Here is a 14,878-nt window from a genome sequence, read left to right as displayed (position 1 = left end):
TGTGCGGTTGCCTTTTTATTTAAAATATATGGTATAATAAATAAGTATATATTTAAATTGATTACTTCATTGAAAATTTTAATAATATACTTTAATATTAATGATATTTATGAAAAATATATATTTGTAAAAATTTTCATTTATTACTGGCAACAGCCATACCACGTTGAAAACACCGGTTCTCGTCCGATCACCGAAGTTAAGCAACATTGGGCACAGTCAGTACTTGGATGGGTGACCGCTTGGGAACACTGTGTGCGGTTGCCTTTTTATATTAAAAATATAAATTATTTTTCTTCTTTTCTTTTTTTTTACACACCATATATAAATATATGTTATTTAGAAATGTAAACCTTTTATATTATTCATCAACAAATAAATATTATTTTTTGTATAAAATTTTATTGCATTTATAACTCATATCATGGTTACTTTAAAGCGAGAAGTTTTTTTAATATTTCAAATGAATATAAAATAATATAAATTTTATGAAATTTATTTATTTTTAGAAATAGCAATCGCTTATAATTATAACAAAATTTTAATAATGTTTAATTTTATTTCAATAATTTATATTTATATATATATATATATATATATATATATATATATATATATATATATTTTTTAATAAAAATAATATACTCTTATTTAATAATATATGTTGGTCCTATATATAGGACCGAAAATATTTCTTATTTGTTTTTTTTTTTTTAAATTGTCATTTAAAACGCTTATGCACGTTCTCCACGAATACGTCTTGCCAATTGTATATCCTTAGGCATAATTGTAACACGCTTTGCATGAATTGCGCATAAATTGGTATCTTCAAATAAACCTACTAAATAGGCTTCACTAGCTTCTTGTAATGCCATAACAGCTGAACTTTGAAAACGTAAATCGGTTTTAAAATCTTGTGCAATTTCACGTACTAAACGTTGGAATGGTAATTTACGAATTAACAATTCAGTACTTTTTTGATAACGACGAATTTCTCGTAAAGCTACTGTACCAGGACGATATCTGTGTGGTTTTTTTACTCCACCAGTTGCTGGTGCACTTTTACGTGCAGCTTTCGTTGCTAATTGTTTTCTTGGTGCTTTACCACCAGTTGATTTACGTGCAGTTTGCTTGGTTCTAGCCATTTTCAAATAATAATGTTTTTACAAAAAAACACACAATTTTAAAAATTATATTCGACAATTTGATACTACAAAGTCAAATGTTTAAATGCGAAATAAATGTGTTGTATTTATATTTATATGAAATTTCAAAATTTTTGTTGTCATATCCTATTGGATAGCTATCAGAGTATGGACTAATCAAATTGTATAGGCGTGGCTTAAAAAATCTTTAATGCTTTATATAAAAAGGCACAATTGTACCGGCGCTCACATACATTACAATACTTGTGAGGTTAACACACGTGTTATCCGTTCGTTAAAATATTGTAAATAATTTTTTATTAAAATGACTGGCAGAGGAAAAGGTGGAAAGGGTCTTGGAAAAGGGGGTGCAAAACGTCATAGAAAAGTTTTGCGTGATAATATCCAAGGTATTACAAAACCTGCAATTCGTCGTTTAGCACGACGAGGTGGAGTAAAACGTATCTCTGGTTTAATTTATGAAGAAACACGTGGTGTACTTAAAGTATTCCTTGAAAATGTTATTCGGGATGCTGTTACATATACTGAACACGCAAAACGTAAAACAGTTACAGCTATGGATGTTGTATATGCATTAAAACGACAAGGTCGTACTTTGTATGGTTTTGGAGGTTAAGAAAATATAATAATTTACTTAAAATATTTAGTAAATTTATTAAAGAATATTTAATACATCCGATAAATTTAAACAGGCTTTCCTTTTTGGGAAGCCACTAATTTTATTTATATAAGAGTAAATAAATTTGTTAATAAATATAACATATTATATAATTTGTTTACAACAAATTATTTTGTTTATAACATACATTACCAAATATTTTTATTTTTTTTTTTTATTGTAATATATCTGCAATAATAAATTATAATTTGTATATTATCTATTTTATTTTACAATAACTTATTGAATTTTTGAAAAAATTTTATTATAAATTAATATACTATTATATTTTTTATATATACAAGTTAAGAGTAACAAGTATCGATAGGAGATTATCGAATTTATAACTAATAAAACATTTCGCCTTAATCAAAGAAAATAAAGATTTTGCTATACCATTTTTTATACTTTCAATAAATAATTTATTATTAAATTTTTATTATTTCATTTATTTTTTAAAATTATTAAAAATATTTTTCTAATAATTATAAGCGTACATAAACAAGTAGTAAATGTAAAATGAAAATAATAAAGGTAATGTAATGCATTTGCATTACACTGATTTACGATATATATTCCGCGATATCCTTTATTATATTTAAAATTAATAATATTGATATACTAATAATAGATATATTCAAGCTATTAATATATAAAATTTTATATTAAATATGATATTAATAATTGTTTATTTAATTTTTTTGTATATATAAAAATAATTTACTCTTATTTAAAAAATTTGATGGCTCTCTTAAAAAGAGAGCCATTTTTATATGTTGATGTATTTTTATGTTATCAATTAAATAATATTTTCGATTTATTTATTTTGAACTTGTATATTTTGTAACAGCTTTAGTACCTTCACTAACAGCGTGCTTTGCCAATTCACCAGGTAATAATAATCGAACTGCGGTTTGAATTTCCCGACTTGTGATTGTTGAACGTTTATTATAATGTGCTAAACGTGATGCTTCAGCAGCAATACGTTCAAAAATATCATTAACAAAACTGTTCATGATACTCATAGCTTTACTAGAGATACCAGTATCAGGATGCACTTGTTTTAATACTTTGTAAATGTAAATTGCATATGATTCCTTGCGCTTCCTCTTCTTTTTCTTATCACTCTTTGATATATTTTTTTGAGCTTTGCCAGCTTTTTTTGCTGCTTTTCCACTTGTTTTTGGTGGCATTGTTACAAACAATTAATATACACAGATAGTTACAGAACACCAGTCAGTATATGTATGAGCGTGTCGTGTATACAACTAGCGTATTATATACGCGAAGATGGATATAACAATAAAAATGAATACTACTCTCTGATTGGCTGAAAATAATACTATAAGGTGATTGGTTTATTTTTAAAGTTTTATATTTTATAAATATTATAAATTAAAATACCCAAATAACATTTTAAACATTTATGTTACAATCCCCGTAACGTACACATCTGTGTGATTATATTTACAAAAAAAAATATTAATTAAATAAATTTATTCGCTATGTCTGGACGAGGTAAAGGTGGTAAAGTAAAGGGAAAGGCAAAGTCAAGATCAAGCCGAGCAGGATTACAATTTCCTGTTGGAAGAATTCACAGATTATTACGAAAAGGAAATTATGCTGAACGAGTAGGTGCTGGTGCCCCAGTATATTTGGCTGCTGTTATGGAATATTTGGCTGCAGAAGTTCTCGAGTTAGCTGGTAATGCTGCCCGTGATAACAAAAAAACACGTATCATTCCACGTCATTTACAATTGGCAATTCGTAATGATGAAGAATTAAATAAATTATTATCTGGTGTAACAATTGCTCAAGGTGGTGTATTACCAAACATTCAAGCAGTGTTATTACCAAAGAAAACTGAAAAGAAAGCATAAATTAAAAACATTGCATTAATTTTTATAATAATAATACATCGATCATAGGCCTTTTAATAAAAGGCCACAAATTTATTTAAAATAAGAGTAAAAATTATTTTTATAAATAATATATTATAATATTTTTTTAAAGAATCAATTTAAATAATTATAAATTAATGATTCTTTTTTTTTTTTTTCTTTTTTATATGTTATTATGGAAATAATTCATCATATTATGATGACATTTAGGTAACATATTATAAGAATATTCATAAAATATTATCAAAATAATATTGTATTATGATGATATTTAGACAAAATATTATAAGAATATACACAAAATATTATCAAAATAATATCATTAGATAACAAAACTGTTCATGATACTCATACCTTTACTAGAGATAAAAGTATCAGGATGCACTTGTATTAATACATATTATCACAACATCACAAAATATTTTTTAAAAGGAAAAATTTTTTAAAAATTATTATAAAATTTGATTGAATTAAATTTCAATTTATTTTTTTAATAATTAAAGAAAAAAAAAAGCATATAAACTTTCTATTGAAAATGTTATTTTCAACTAGATGGCCAAGTGAACTTTGTTACACAAACATATATGACGTATTCGTTATTTAAATAATCAGTATCCTTTGATATTATATCAATACGTTACTCTCTTCTTTTGATACATATTAATAAAATTTCAATTTATAAGATTTTATGTCAATTATATAAATAATATTATAAATTTTCTAAATACATAAGTTAAGTAACAAAAAATTTGAATAACAAGATAAATTTATATATTATGTTTTAATACTCGATACTATAATATATCGCATCCGTTACCAATTATTCGGTATCCTTTGATTTATACACAGAATGAACCAAAAATATGTATCAAATTTATTTTATTTATTTATATATTTAATATTATTATTATTATTTTATATTACAAAGTTTCTTAACGAAGCTTACAATGATTTCTCATATCGTACTTAACAAAATTATTTAGATCATATAAAATTTAAATTGTTAAAAAATTTTTATATTTATTATTATTATTTATTTTTATTAAAATTACATAACATAAAATTAATAATATTTTAATAATTATATAAATTAATTCTTATTTAAAATAATCTTATATTAATCTCAACAAATACTCTAATAATATATTTTGTCATAAATTTTTTTATATTTAAAATAAATATTATAATATATAAATACTTATATCAGTATAAAATTTCTTTATATAATTATGAAAAAATTAATTTAATAGTTAATTATTGATATTAATGCATAAATAAAAGTATTTTCTAATGAAATATATTTTGTCAATGTTCGATTAACACATTTCATAATAATACGTTTTCATTATTGACAAAAAAAGTTTTTCTAAAAATGAAATCTTATACTATAATATATATATTTATATATTAAATTTTTTAATTATTTATATACTAATAATTTATAATAAATCGATATTAAATAAAAAATAAAAATATATACTTTTTAAGTTTACCTTAAAAATATTATTGTTTTGTATGATTGAAATAATTAATATTAAACTATGTTTATTAATAATTGTTAATAAAAAAATTAAATATATTTTAATTTATAAAATAAATATTATTATTAAATTTATAATTTATTATTTTATATATTATAGAAATTGAAAAAATAAATCATGTTTACTACGACAGTAAATTAGAAATACTATTTAATTTTTATGTGTTTTCTACATGGTACTTTGACTTACATAGGGACTTATATTATTGTGAATAATGATATAATTGAAAACCTTTATTTTTTATTTGATAGAATTATTATATTTTATCATTTAAATATTTATAATAAATACATTATTTTTATAAAGTAAAAAATATGGCCGAAGAAAATTCTACAGCTGTTGCAGCAACTGCGGTTACTGCTGCTTCTACAACACCAACAAAAAAAGCAACAGCTTCTGGTGCTAAACGTACAAAACAACATTCAAAACCAACACATCCACGTACATCAGAAATGGTTGTTAACGCAATTAAAAATTTAAAAGAACGTGGTGGTTCATCATTACAAGCAATTAAAAAATATTTAGCTGCAAATTATAAAGTGGATTCTGATAAAATTTCACCATTTATTAAAAAATATTTAAAAGCTGCTGTAACTGAGGGAGCCTTGGTACAAACTAAAGGTAAAGGTGCATCTGGTTCATTCAAATTGGCTGCTTCCGCTTCATCTAATTCTTCAGCTAAATCAAAAGTATCCAAAAAAGAAAGTGGAGCAAAAGGTTCAGCAAAGAGTGCTAAAAGTAAACGGGCACCAAAAGAAAAGAAAGCCACAACTACATCATTGGCAGCCAAAAAGCCTAAAGCAAAAAAAGCGACTCCATCATCATCAACTGCTGCTAAAAAAGTTACTGCAAAATCATCAGCGGCATCAAAAAAAGCACCAGTTAAAGCAAAACCAGCAAAAAGTACAAAATCCGCTGCCAAAAGTAGCCCTGCTCGTAAACCGAAAGCACCAAAAGCTAAGAAAGCTTCTGTTGCCAAATCATCTCCTACAAAAATTAAAAAAGCAGCACCAAAAAAGAAATGATCTGTTACTTTAATAATATATTGAAATATTTCATTATTTTTGCTAAAAAATGAAAATAACATAGGCCTTAATACAGGCCACAAATTAATATTTGATAAGAGTAAATTATTTTTTGTATAAATATTTTATAAAATAATAGTTTAGAAACATTTGCCACAGTCAGTACCACGGATGGGTGGCCACTTGAGAATACTGTGTGCGGTTGCATTTTTATTTAAAATATATGGTATAATAAATAAGTATATATTTAAATTGATTACTTCATTGAAAATTTTAATAATATACTTTAATATTAATGATATTTATGAAAAATATATATTTGTAAAAATTTTCATTTATTACTGGCAACAGCCATACCACGTTGAAAACACCGGTTCTCGTCCGATCACCGAAGTTAAGCAACATTGGGCACAGTCAGTACTTGGATGGGTGACCGCTTGGGAACACTGTGTGCGGTTGCCTTTTTATATTAAAAATATAAATTATTTTTCTTCTTTTCTTTTTTTTTACACACCATATATAAATATATGTTATTTAGAAATGTAAACCTTTTATATTATTCATCAACAAATAAATATTATTTTTTGTATAAAATTTTATTGCATTTATAACTCATATCATGGTTACTTTAAAGCGAGAAGTTTTTTTAATATTTCAAATGAATATAAAATAATATAAATTTTATGAAATTTATTTATTTTTAGAAATAGCAATCGCTTATAATTATAACAAAATTTTAATAATGTTTAATTTTATTTCAATAATTTATATTTATATATATATATATATATATATATATATATATATATATATATATTTTTTAATAAAAATAATATACTCTTATTTAATAATATATGTTGGTCCTATATATAGGACCGAAAATATTTCTTATTTGTTTTTTTTTTTTTAAATTGTCATTTAAAACGCTTATGCACGTTCTCCACGAATACGTCTTGCCAATTGTATATCCTTAGGCATAATTGTAACACGCTTTGCATGAATTGCGCATAAATTGGTATCTTCAAATAAACCTACTAAATAGGCTTCACTAGCTTCTTGTAATGCCATAACAGCTGAACTTTGAAAACGTAAATCGGTTTTAAAATCTTGTGCAATTTCACGTACTAAACGTTGGAATGGTAATTTACGAATTAACAATTCAGTACTTTTTTGATAACGACGAATTTCTCGTAAAGCTACTGTACCAGGACGATATCTGTGTGGTTTTTTTACTCCACCAGTTGCTGGTGCACTTTTACGTGCAGCTTTCGTTGCTAATTGTTTTCTTGGTGCTTTACCACCAGTTGATTTACGTGCAGTTTGCTTGGTTCTAGCCATTTTCAAATAATAATGTTTTTACAAAAAAACACACAATTTTAAAAATTATATTCGACAATTTGATACTACAAAGTCAAATGTTTAAATGCGAAATAAATGTGTTGTATTTATATTTATATGAAATTTCAAAATTTTTGTTGTCATATCCTATTGGATAGCTATCAGAGTATGGACTAATCAAATTGTATAGGCGTGGCTTAAAAAATCTTTAATGCTTTATATAAAAAGGCACAATTGTACCGGCGCTCACATACATTACAATACTTGTGAGGTTAACACACGTGTTATCCGTTCGTTAAAATATTGTAAATAATTTTTTATTAAAATGACTGGCAGAGGAAAAGGTGGAAAGGGTCTTGGAAAAGGGGGTGCAAAACGTCATAGAAAAGTTTTGCGTGATAATATCCAAGGTATTACAAAACCTGCAATTCGTCGTTTAGCACGACGAGGTGGAGTAAAACGTATCTCTGGTTTAATTTATGAAGAAACACGTGGTGTACTTAAAGTATTCCTTGAAAATGTTATTCGGGATGCTGTTACATATACTGAACACGCAAAACGTAAAACAGTTACAGCTATGGATGTTGTATATGCATTAAAACGACAAGGTCGTACTTTGTATGGTTTTGGAGGTTAAGAAAATATAATAATTTACTTAAAATATTTAGTAAATTTATTAAAGAATATTTAATACATCCGATAAATTTAAACAGGCTTTCCTTTTTGGGAAGCCACTAATTTTATTTATATAAGAGTAAATAAATTTGTTAATAAATATAACATATTATATAATTTGTTTACAACAAATTATTTTGTTTATAACATACATTACCAAATATTTTTATTTTTTTTTTTTATTGTAATATATCTGCAATAATAAATTATAATTTGTATATTATCTATTTTATTTTACAATAACTTATTGAATTTTTGAAAAAATTTTATTATAAATTAATATACTATTATATTTTTTATATATACAAGTTAAGAGTAACAAGTATCGATAGGAGATTATCGAATTTATAACTAATAAAACATTTCGCCTTAATCAAAGAAAATAAAGATTTTGCTATACCATTTTTTATACTTTCAATAAATAATTTATTATTAAATTTTTATTATTTCATTTATTTTTTAAAATTATTAAAAATATTTTTCTAATAATTATAAGCGTACATAAACAAGTAGTAAATGTAAAATGAAAATAATAAAGGTAATGTAATGCAAATGCATTACATTGATTTACGATATATATTCCGCGATATCCTTTATTATATTTAAAATTAATAATATTGATATACTAATAATAGATATATTCAAGCTATTAATATATAAAATTTTATATTAAATATGATATTAATAATTGTTTATTTAATTTTTTTGTATATATAAAAATAATTTACTCTTATTTAAAAAATTTGATGGCTCTCTTAAAAAGAGAGCCGTTTTTATATGTTGATGTATTTTTATGTTATCAATTAAATAATATTTTCGATTTATTTATTTTGAACTTGTATATTTTGTAACAGCTTTAGTACCTTCACTAACAGCGTGCTTTGCCAATTCACCAGGTAATAATAATCGAACTGCGGTTTGAATTTCCCGACTTGTGATTGTTGAACGTTTATTATAATGTGCTAAACGTGATGCTTCAGCAGCAATACGTTCAAAAATATCATTAACAAAACTGTTCATGATACTCATAGCTTTACTAGAGATACCAGTATCAGGATGCACTTGTTTTAATACTTTGTAAATGTAAATTGCATATGATTCCTTGCGCTTCCTCTTCTTTTTCTTATCACTCTTTGATATATTTTTTTGAGCTTTGCCAGCTTTTTTTGCTGCTTTTCCACTTGTTTTTGGTGGCATTGTTACAAACAATTAATATACACAGATAGTTACAGAACACCAGTCAGTATATGTATGAGCGTGTCGTGTATACAACTAGCGTATTATATACGCGAAGATGGATATAACAATAAAAATGAATACTACTCTCTGATTGGCTGAAAATAATACTATAAGGTGATTGGTTTATTTTTAAAGTTTTATATTTTATAAATATTATAAATTAAAATACCCAAATAACATTTTAAACATTTATGTTACAATCCCCGTAACGTACACATCTGTGTGATTATATTTACAAAAAAAAATATTAATTAAATAAATTTATTCGCTATGTCTGGACGAGGTAAAGGTGGTAAAGTAAAGGGAAAGGCAAAGTCAAGATCAAGCCGAGCAGGATTACAATTTCCTGTTGGAAGAATTCACAGATTATTACGAAAAGGAAATTATGCTGAACGAGTAGGTGCTGGTGCCCCAGTATATTTGGCTGCTGTTATGGAATATTTGGCTGCAGAAGTTCTCGAGTTAGCTGGTAATGCTGCCCGTGATAACAAAAAAACACGTATCATTCCACGTCATTTACAATTGGCAATTCGTAATGATGAAGAATTAAATAAATTATTATCTGGTGTAACAATTGCTCAAGGTGGTGTATTACCAAACATTCAAGCAGTGTTATTACCAAAGAAAACTGAAAAGAAAGCATAAATTAAAAACATTGCATTAATTTTTATAATAATAATACATCGATCATAGGCCTTTTAATAAAAGGCCACAAATTTATTTAAAATAAGAGTAAAAATTATTTTTATAAATAATATATTATAATATTTTTTTAAAGAATCAATTTAAATAATTATAAATTAATGATTCTTTTTTTTTTTTTTTTTTTTTATATGTTATTATGGAAATAATTCATCATATTATGATGACATTTAGGTAACATATTATAAGAATATTCATAAAATATTATCAAAATAATATTGTATTATGATGATATTTAGACAAAATATTATAAGAATATACACAAAATATTATCAAAATAATATCATTAGATAACAAAACTGTTCATGATACTCATACCTTTACTAGAGATAAAAGTATCAGGATGCACTTGTATTAATACATATTATCACAACATCACAAAATATTTTTTAAAAGGAAAAATTTTTAAAAAATTATTATAAAATTTGATTGAATTAAATTTCAATTTATTTTTTTAATAATTAAAGAAAAAAAAAAGCATATAAACTTTCTATTGAAAATGTTATTTTCAACTAGATGGCCAAGTGAACTTTGTTACACAAACAATATATGACGTATTCGTTATTTAAATAATCAGTATCCTTTGATATTATATCAATACGTTACTCTCTTCTTTTGATACATATTAATAAAATTTCAATTTATAAGATTTTATGTCAATTATATAAATAATATTATAAATTTTCTAAATACATAAGTTAAGTAACAAAAAATTTGAATAACAAGATAAATTTATATATTATGTTTTAATACTCGATACTATAATATATCGCATCCGTTACCAATTATTCGGTATCCTTTGATTTATACACAGAATGAACCAAAAATATGTATCAAATTTATTTTATTTATTTATATATTTAATATTATTATTATTATTTTATATTACAAAGTTTCTTAACGAAGCTTACAATGATTTCTCATATCGTACTTAACAAAATTATTTAGATCATATAAAATTTAAATTGTTAAAAAATTTTTATATTTATTATTATTATTTATTTTTATTAAAATTACATAACATAAAATTAATAATATTTTAATAATTATATAAATTAATTCTTATTTAAAATAATCTTATATTAATCTCAACAAATACTCTAATAATATATTTTGTCATAAATTTTTTTATATTTAAAATAAATATTATAATATATAAATACTTATATCAGTATAAAATTTCTTTATATAATTATGAAAAAATTAATTTAATAGTTAATTATTGATATTAATGCATAAATAAAAGTATTTTCTAATGAAATATATTTTGTCAATGTTCGATTAACACATTTCATAATAATACGTTTTCATTATTGACAAAAAAAGTTTTTCTAAAAATGAAATCTTATACTATAATATATATATTTATATATTAAATTTTTTAATTATTTATATACTAATAATTTATAATAAATCGATATTAAATAAAAAATAAAAATATATACTTTTTAAGTTTACCTTAAAAATATTATTGTTTTGTATGATTGAAATAATTAATATTAAACTATGTTTATTAATAATTGTTAATAAAAAAATTAAATATATTTTAATTTATAAAATAAATATTATTATTAAATTTATAATTTATTATTTTATATATTATAGAAATTGAAAAAATAAATCATGTTTACTACGACAGTAAATTAGAAATACTATTTAATTTTTATGTGTTTTCTACATGGTACTTTGACTTACATAGGGACTTATATTATTGTGAATAATGATATAATTGAAAACCTTTATTTTTTATTTGATAGAATTATTATATTTTATCATTTAAATATTTATAATAAATACATTATTTTTATAAAGTAAAAAATATGGCCGAAGAAAATTCTACAGCTGTTGCAGCAACTGCGGTTACTGCTGCTTCTACAACACCAACAAAAAAAGCAACAGCTTCTGGTGCTAAACGTACAAAACAACATTCAAAACCAACACATCCACGTACATCAGAAATGGTTGTTAACGCAATTAAAAATTTAAAAGAACGTGGTGGTTCATCATTACAAGCAATTAAAAAATATTTAGCTGCAAATTATAAAGTGGATTCTGATAAAATTTCACCATTTATTAAAAAATATTTAAAAGCTGCTGTAACTGAGGGAGCCTTGGTACAAACTAAAGGTAAAGGTGCATCTGGTTCATTCAAATTGGCTGCTTCCGCTTCATCTAATTCTTCAGCTAAATCAAAAGTATCCAAAAAAGAAAGTGGAGCAAAAGGTTCAGCAAAGAGTGCTAAAAGTAAACGGGCACCAAAAGAAAAGAAAGCCACAACTACATCATTGGCAGCCAAAAAGCCTAAAGCAAAAAAAGCGACTCCATCATCATCAACTGCTGCTAAAAAAGTTACTGCAAAATCATCAGCGGCATCAAAAAAAGCACCAGTTAAAGCAAAACCAGCAAAAAGTACAAAATCCGCTGCCAAAAGTAGCCCTGCTCGTAAACCGAAAGCACCAAAAGCTAAGAAAGCTTCTGTTGCCAAATCATCTCCTACAAAAATTAAAAAAGCAGCACCAAAAAAGAAATGATCTGTTACTTTAATAATATATTGAAATATTTCATTATTTTTGCTAAAAAATGAAAATAACATAGGCCTTAATACAGGCCACAAATTAATATTTGATAAGAGTAAATTATTTTTTGTATAAATATTTTATAAAATAATAGTTTAGAAACATTTGCCACAGTCAGTACCACGGATGGGTGGCCACTTGAGAATACTGTGTGCGGTTGCATTTTTATTTAAAATATATGGTATAATAAATAAGTATATATTTAAATTGATTACTTCATTGAAAATTTTAATAATATACTTTAATATTAATGATATTTATGAAAAATATATATTTGTAAAAATTTTCATTTATTACTGGCAACAGCCATACCACGTTGAAAACACCGGTTCTCGTCCGATCACCGAAGTTAAGCAACATTGGGCACAGTCAGTACTTGGATGGGTGACCGCTTGGGAACACTGTGTGCGGTTGCCTTTTTATATTAAAAATATAAATTATTTTTCTTCTTTTCTTTTTTTTTACACACCATATATAAATATATGTTATTTTAGAAATGTAAACCTTTTATATTATTCATCAACAAATAAATATTATTTTTTGTATAAAATTTTATTGCATTTATAACTCATATCATGGTTACTTTAAAGCGAGAAGTTTTTTTAATATTTCAAATGAATATAAAATAATATAAATTTTATGAAATTTATTTATTTTTAGAAATAGCAATCGCTTATAATTATAACAAAATTTTAATAATGTTTAATTTTATTTCAATAATTTATATTTATATATATATATATATATATATATATATATATATATATATATATATATTTTTTAATAAAAATAATATACTCTTATTTAATAATATATGTTGGTCCTATATATAGGACCGAAAATATTTCTTATTTGTTTTTTTTTTTTTAAATTGTCATTTAAAACGCTTATGCACGTTCTCCACGAATACGTCTTGCCAATTGTATATCCTTAGGCATAATTGTAACACGCTTTGCATGAATTGCGCATAAATTGGTATCTTCAAATAAACCTACTAAATAGCTTCACTAGCTTCTTGTAATGCCATAACAGCTGAACTTTGAAAACGTAAATCGGTTTTAAAATCTTGTGCAATTTCACGTACTAAACGTTGGAATGGTAATTTACGAATTAACAATTCAGTACTTTTTTGATAACGACGAATTTCTCGTAAAGCTACTGTACCAGGACGATATCTGTGTGGTTTTTTTACTCCACCAGTTGCTGGTGCACTTTTACGTGCAGCTTTCGTTGCTAATTGTTTTCTTGGTGCTTTACCACCAGTTGATTTACGTGCAGTTTGCTTGGTTCTAGCCATTTTCAAATAATAATGTTTTTACAAAAAAACACACAATTTTAAAAATTATATTCGACAATTTGATACTACAAAGTCAAATGTTTAAATGCGAAATAAATGTGTTGTATTTATATTTATATGAAATTTCAAAATTTTTGTTGTCATATCCTATTGGATAGCTATCAGAGTATGGACTAATCAAATTGTATAGGCGTGGCTTAAAAAATCTTTAATGCTTTATATAAAAAGGCACAATTGTACCGGCGCTCACATACATTACAATACTTGTGAGGTTAACACACGTGTTATCCGTTCGTTAAAATATTGTAAATAATTTTTTATTAAAATGACTGGCAGAGGAAAAGGTGGAAAGGGTCTTGGAAAAGGGGGTGCAAAACGTCATAGAAAAGTTTTGCGTGATAATATCCAAGGTATTACAAAACCTGCAATTCGTCGTTTAGCACGACGAGGTGGAGTAAAACGTATCTCTGGTTTAATTTATGAAGAAACACGTGGTGTACTTAAAGTATTCCTTGAAAATGTTATTCGGGATGCTGTTACATATACTGAACACGCAAAACGTAAAACAGTTACAGCTATGGATGTTGTATATGCATTAAAACGACAAGGTCGTACTTGTATGGTTTTGGAGGTTAAGAAAATATAATAATTTACTTAAAATATTTAGTAAATTTATTAAAGAATATTTAATACATCCGATAAATTTAAACAGGCTTTCCTTTTTGGGAAGCCACTAATTTTATTTATATAAGAGTAAATA

At 24.4% G+C, this 14,878-nt stretch overlaps 3 non-coding genes across 3 annotated transcripts; all 3 read left to right on the top strand.

The window, feature by feature from the left end:
- The first annotated feature begins 148 nt into the window (after positions 1-148).
- LOC123304551 lies at positions 149-267 on the top strand. The gene has a single exon (XR_006536563.1). It is a non-coding gene; the product is annotated as a 5S ribosomal RNA (ribosomal RNA).
- Positions 268-6,634: 6,367 nt separating this feature from the next.
- LOC123304550 lies at positions 6,635-6,753 on the top strand. Its single transcript, XR_006536562.1, has one exon. It is a non-coding gene; the product is annotated as a 5S ribosomal RNA (ribosomal RNA).
- Positions 6,754-13,119: 6,366 nt separating this feature from the next.
- Positions 13,120-13,238, top strand: LOC123304548. The gene has a single exon (XR_006536560.1). It is a non-coding gene; the product is annotated as a 5S ribosomal RNA (ribosomal RNA).
- Positions 13,239-14,878: the final 1,640 nt, after the last annotated feature.

Source organism: Chrysoperla carnea (genome assembly GCF_905475395.1).
Source record: "Chrysoperla carnea chromosome X unlocalized genomic scaffold, inChrCarn1.1 SUPER_X_unloc_65, whole genome shotgun sequence".
Lineage (NCBI taxonomy): Eukaryota > Metazoa > Arthropoda > Insecta > Neuroptera > Chrysopidae > Chrysoperla > Chrysoperla carnea.
Note: the sequence above shows the minus strand (reverse complement) of the source record. Positions and strands in the feature narration are given on the sequence as shown.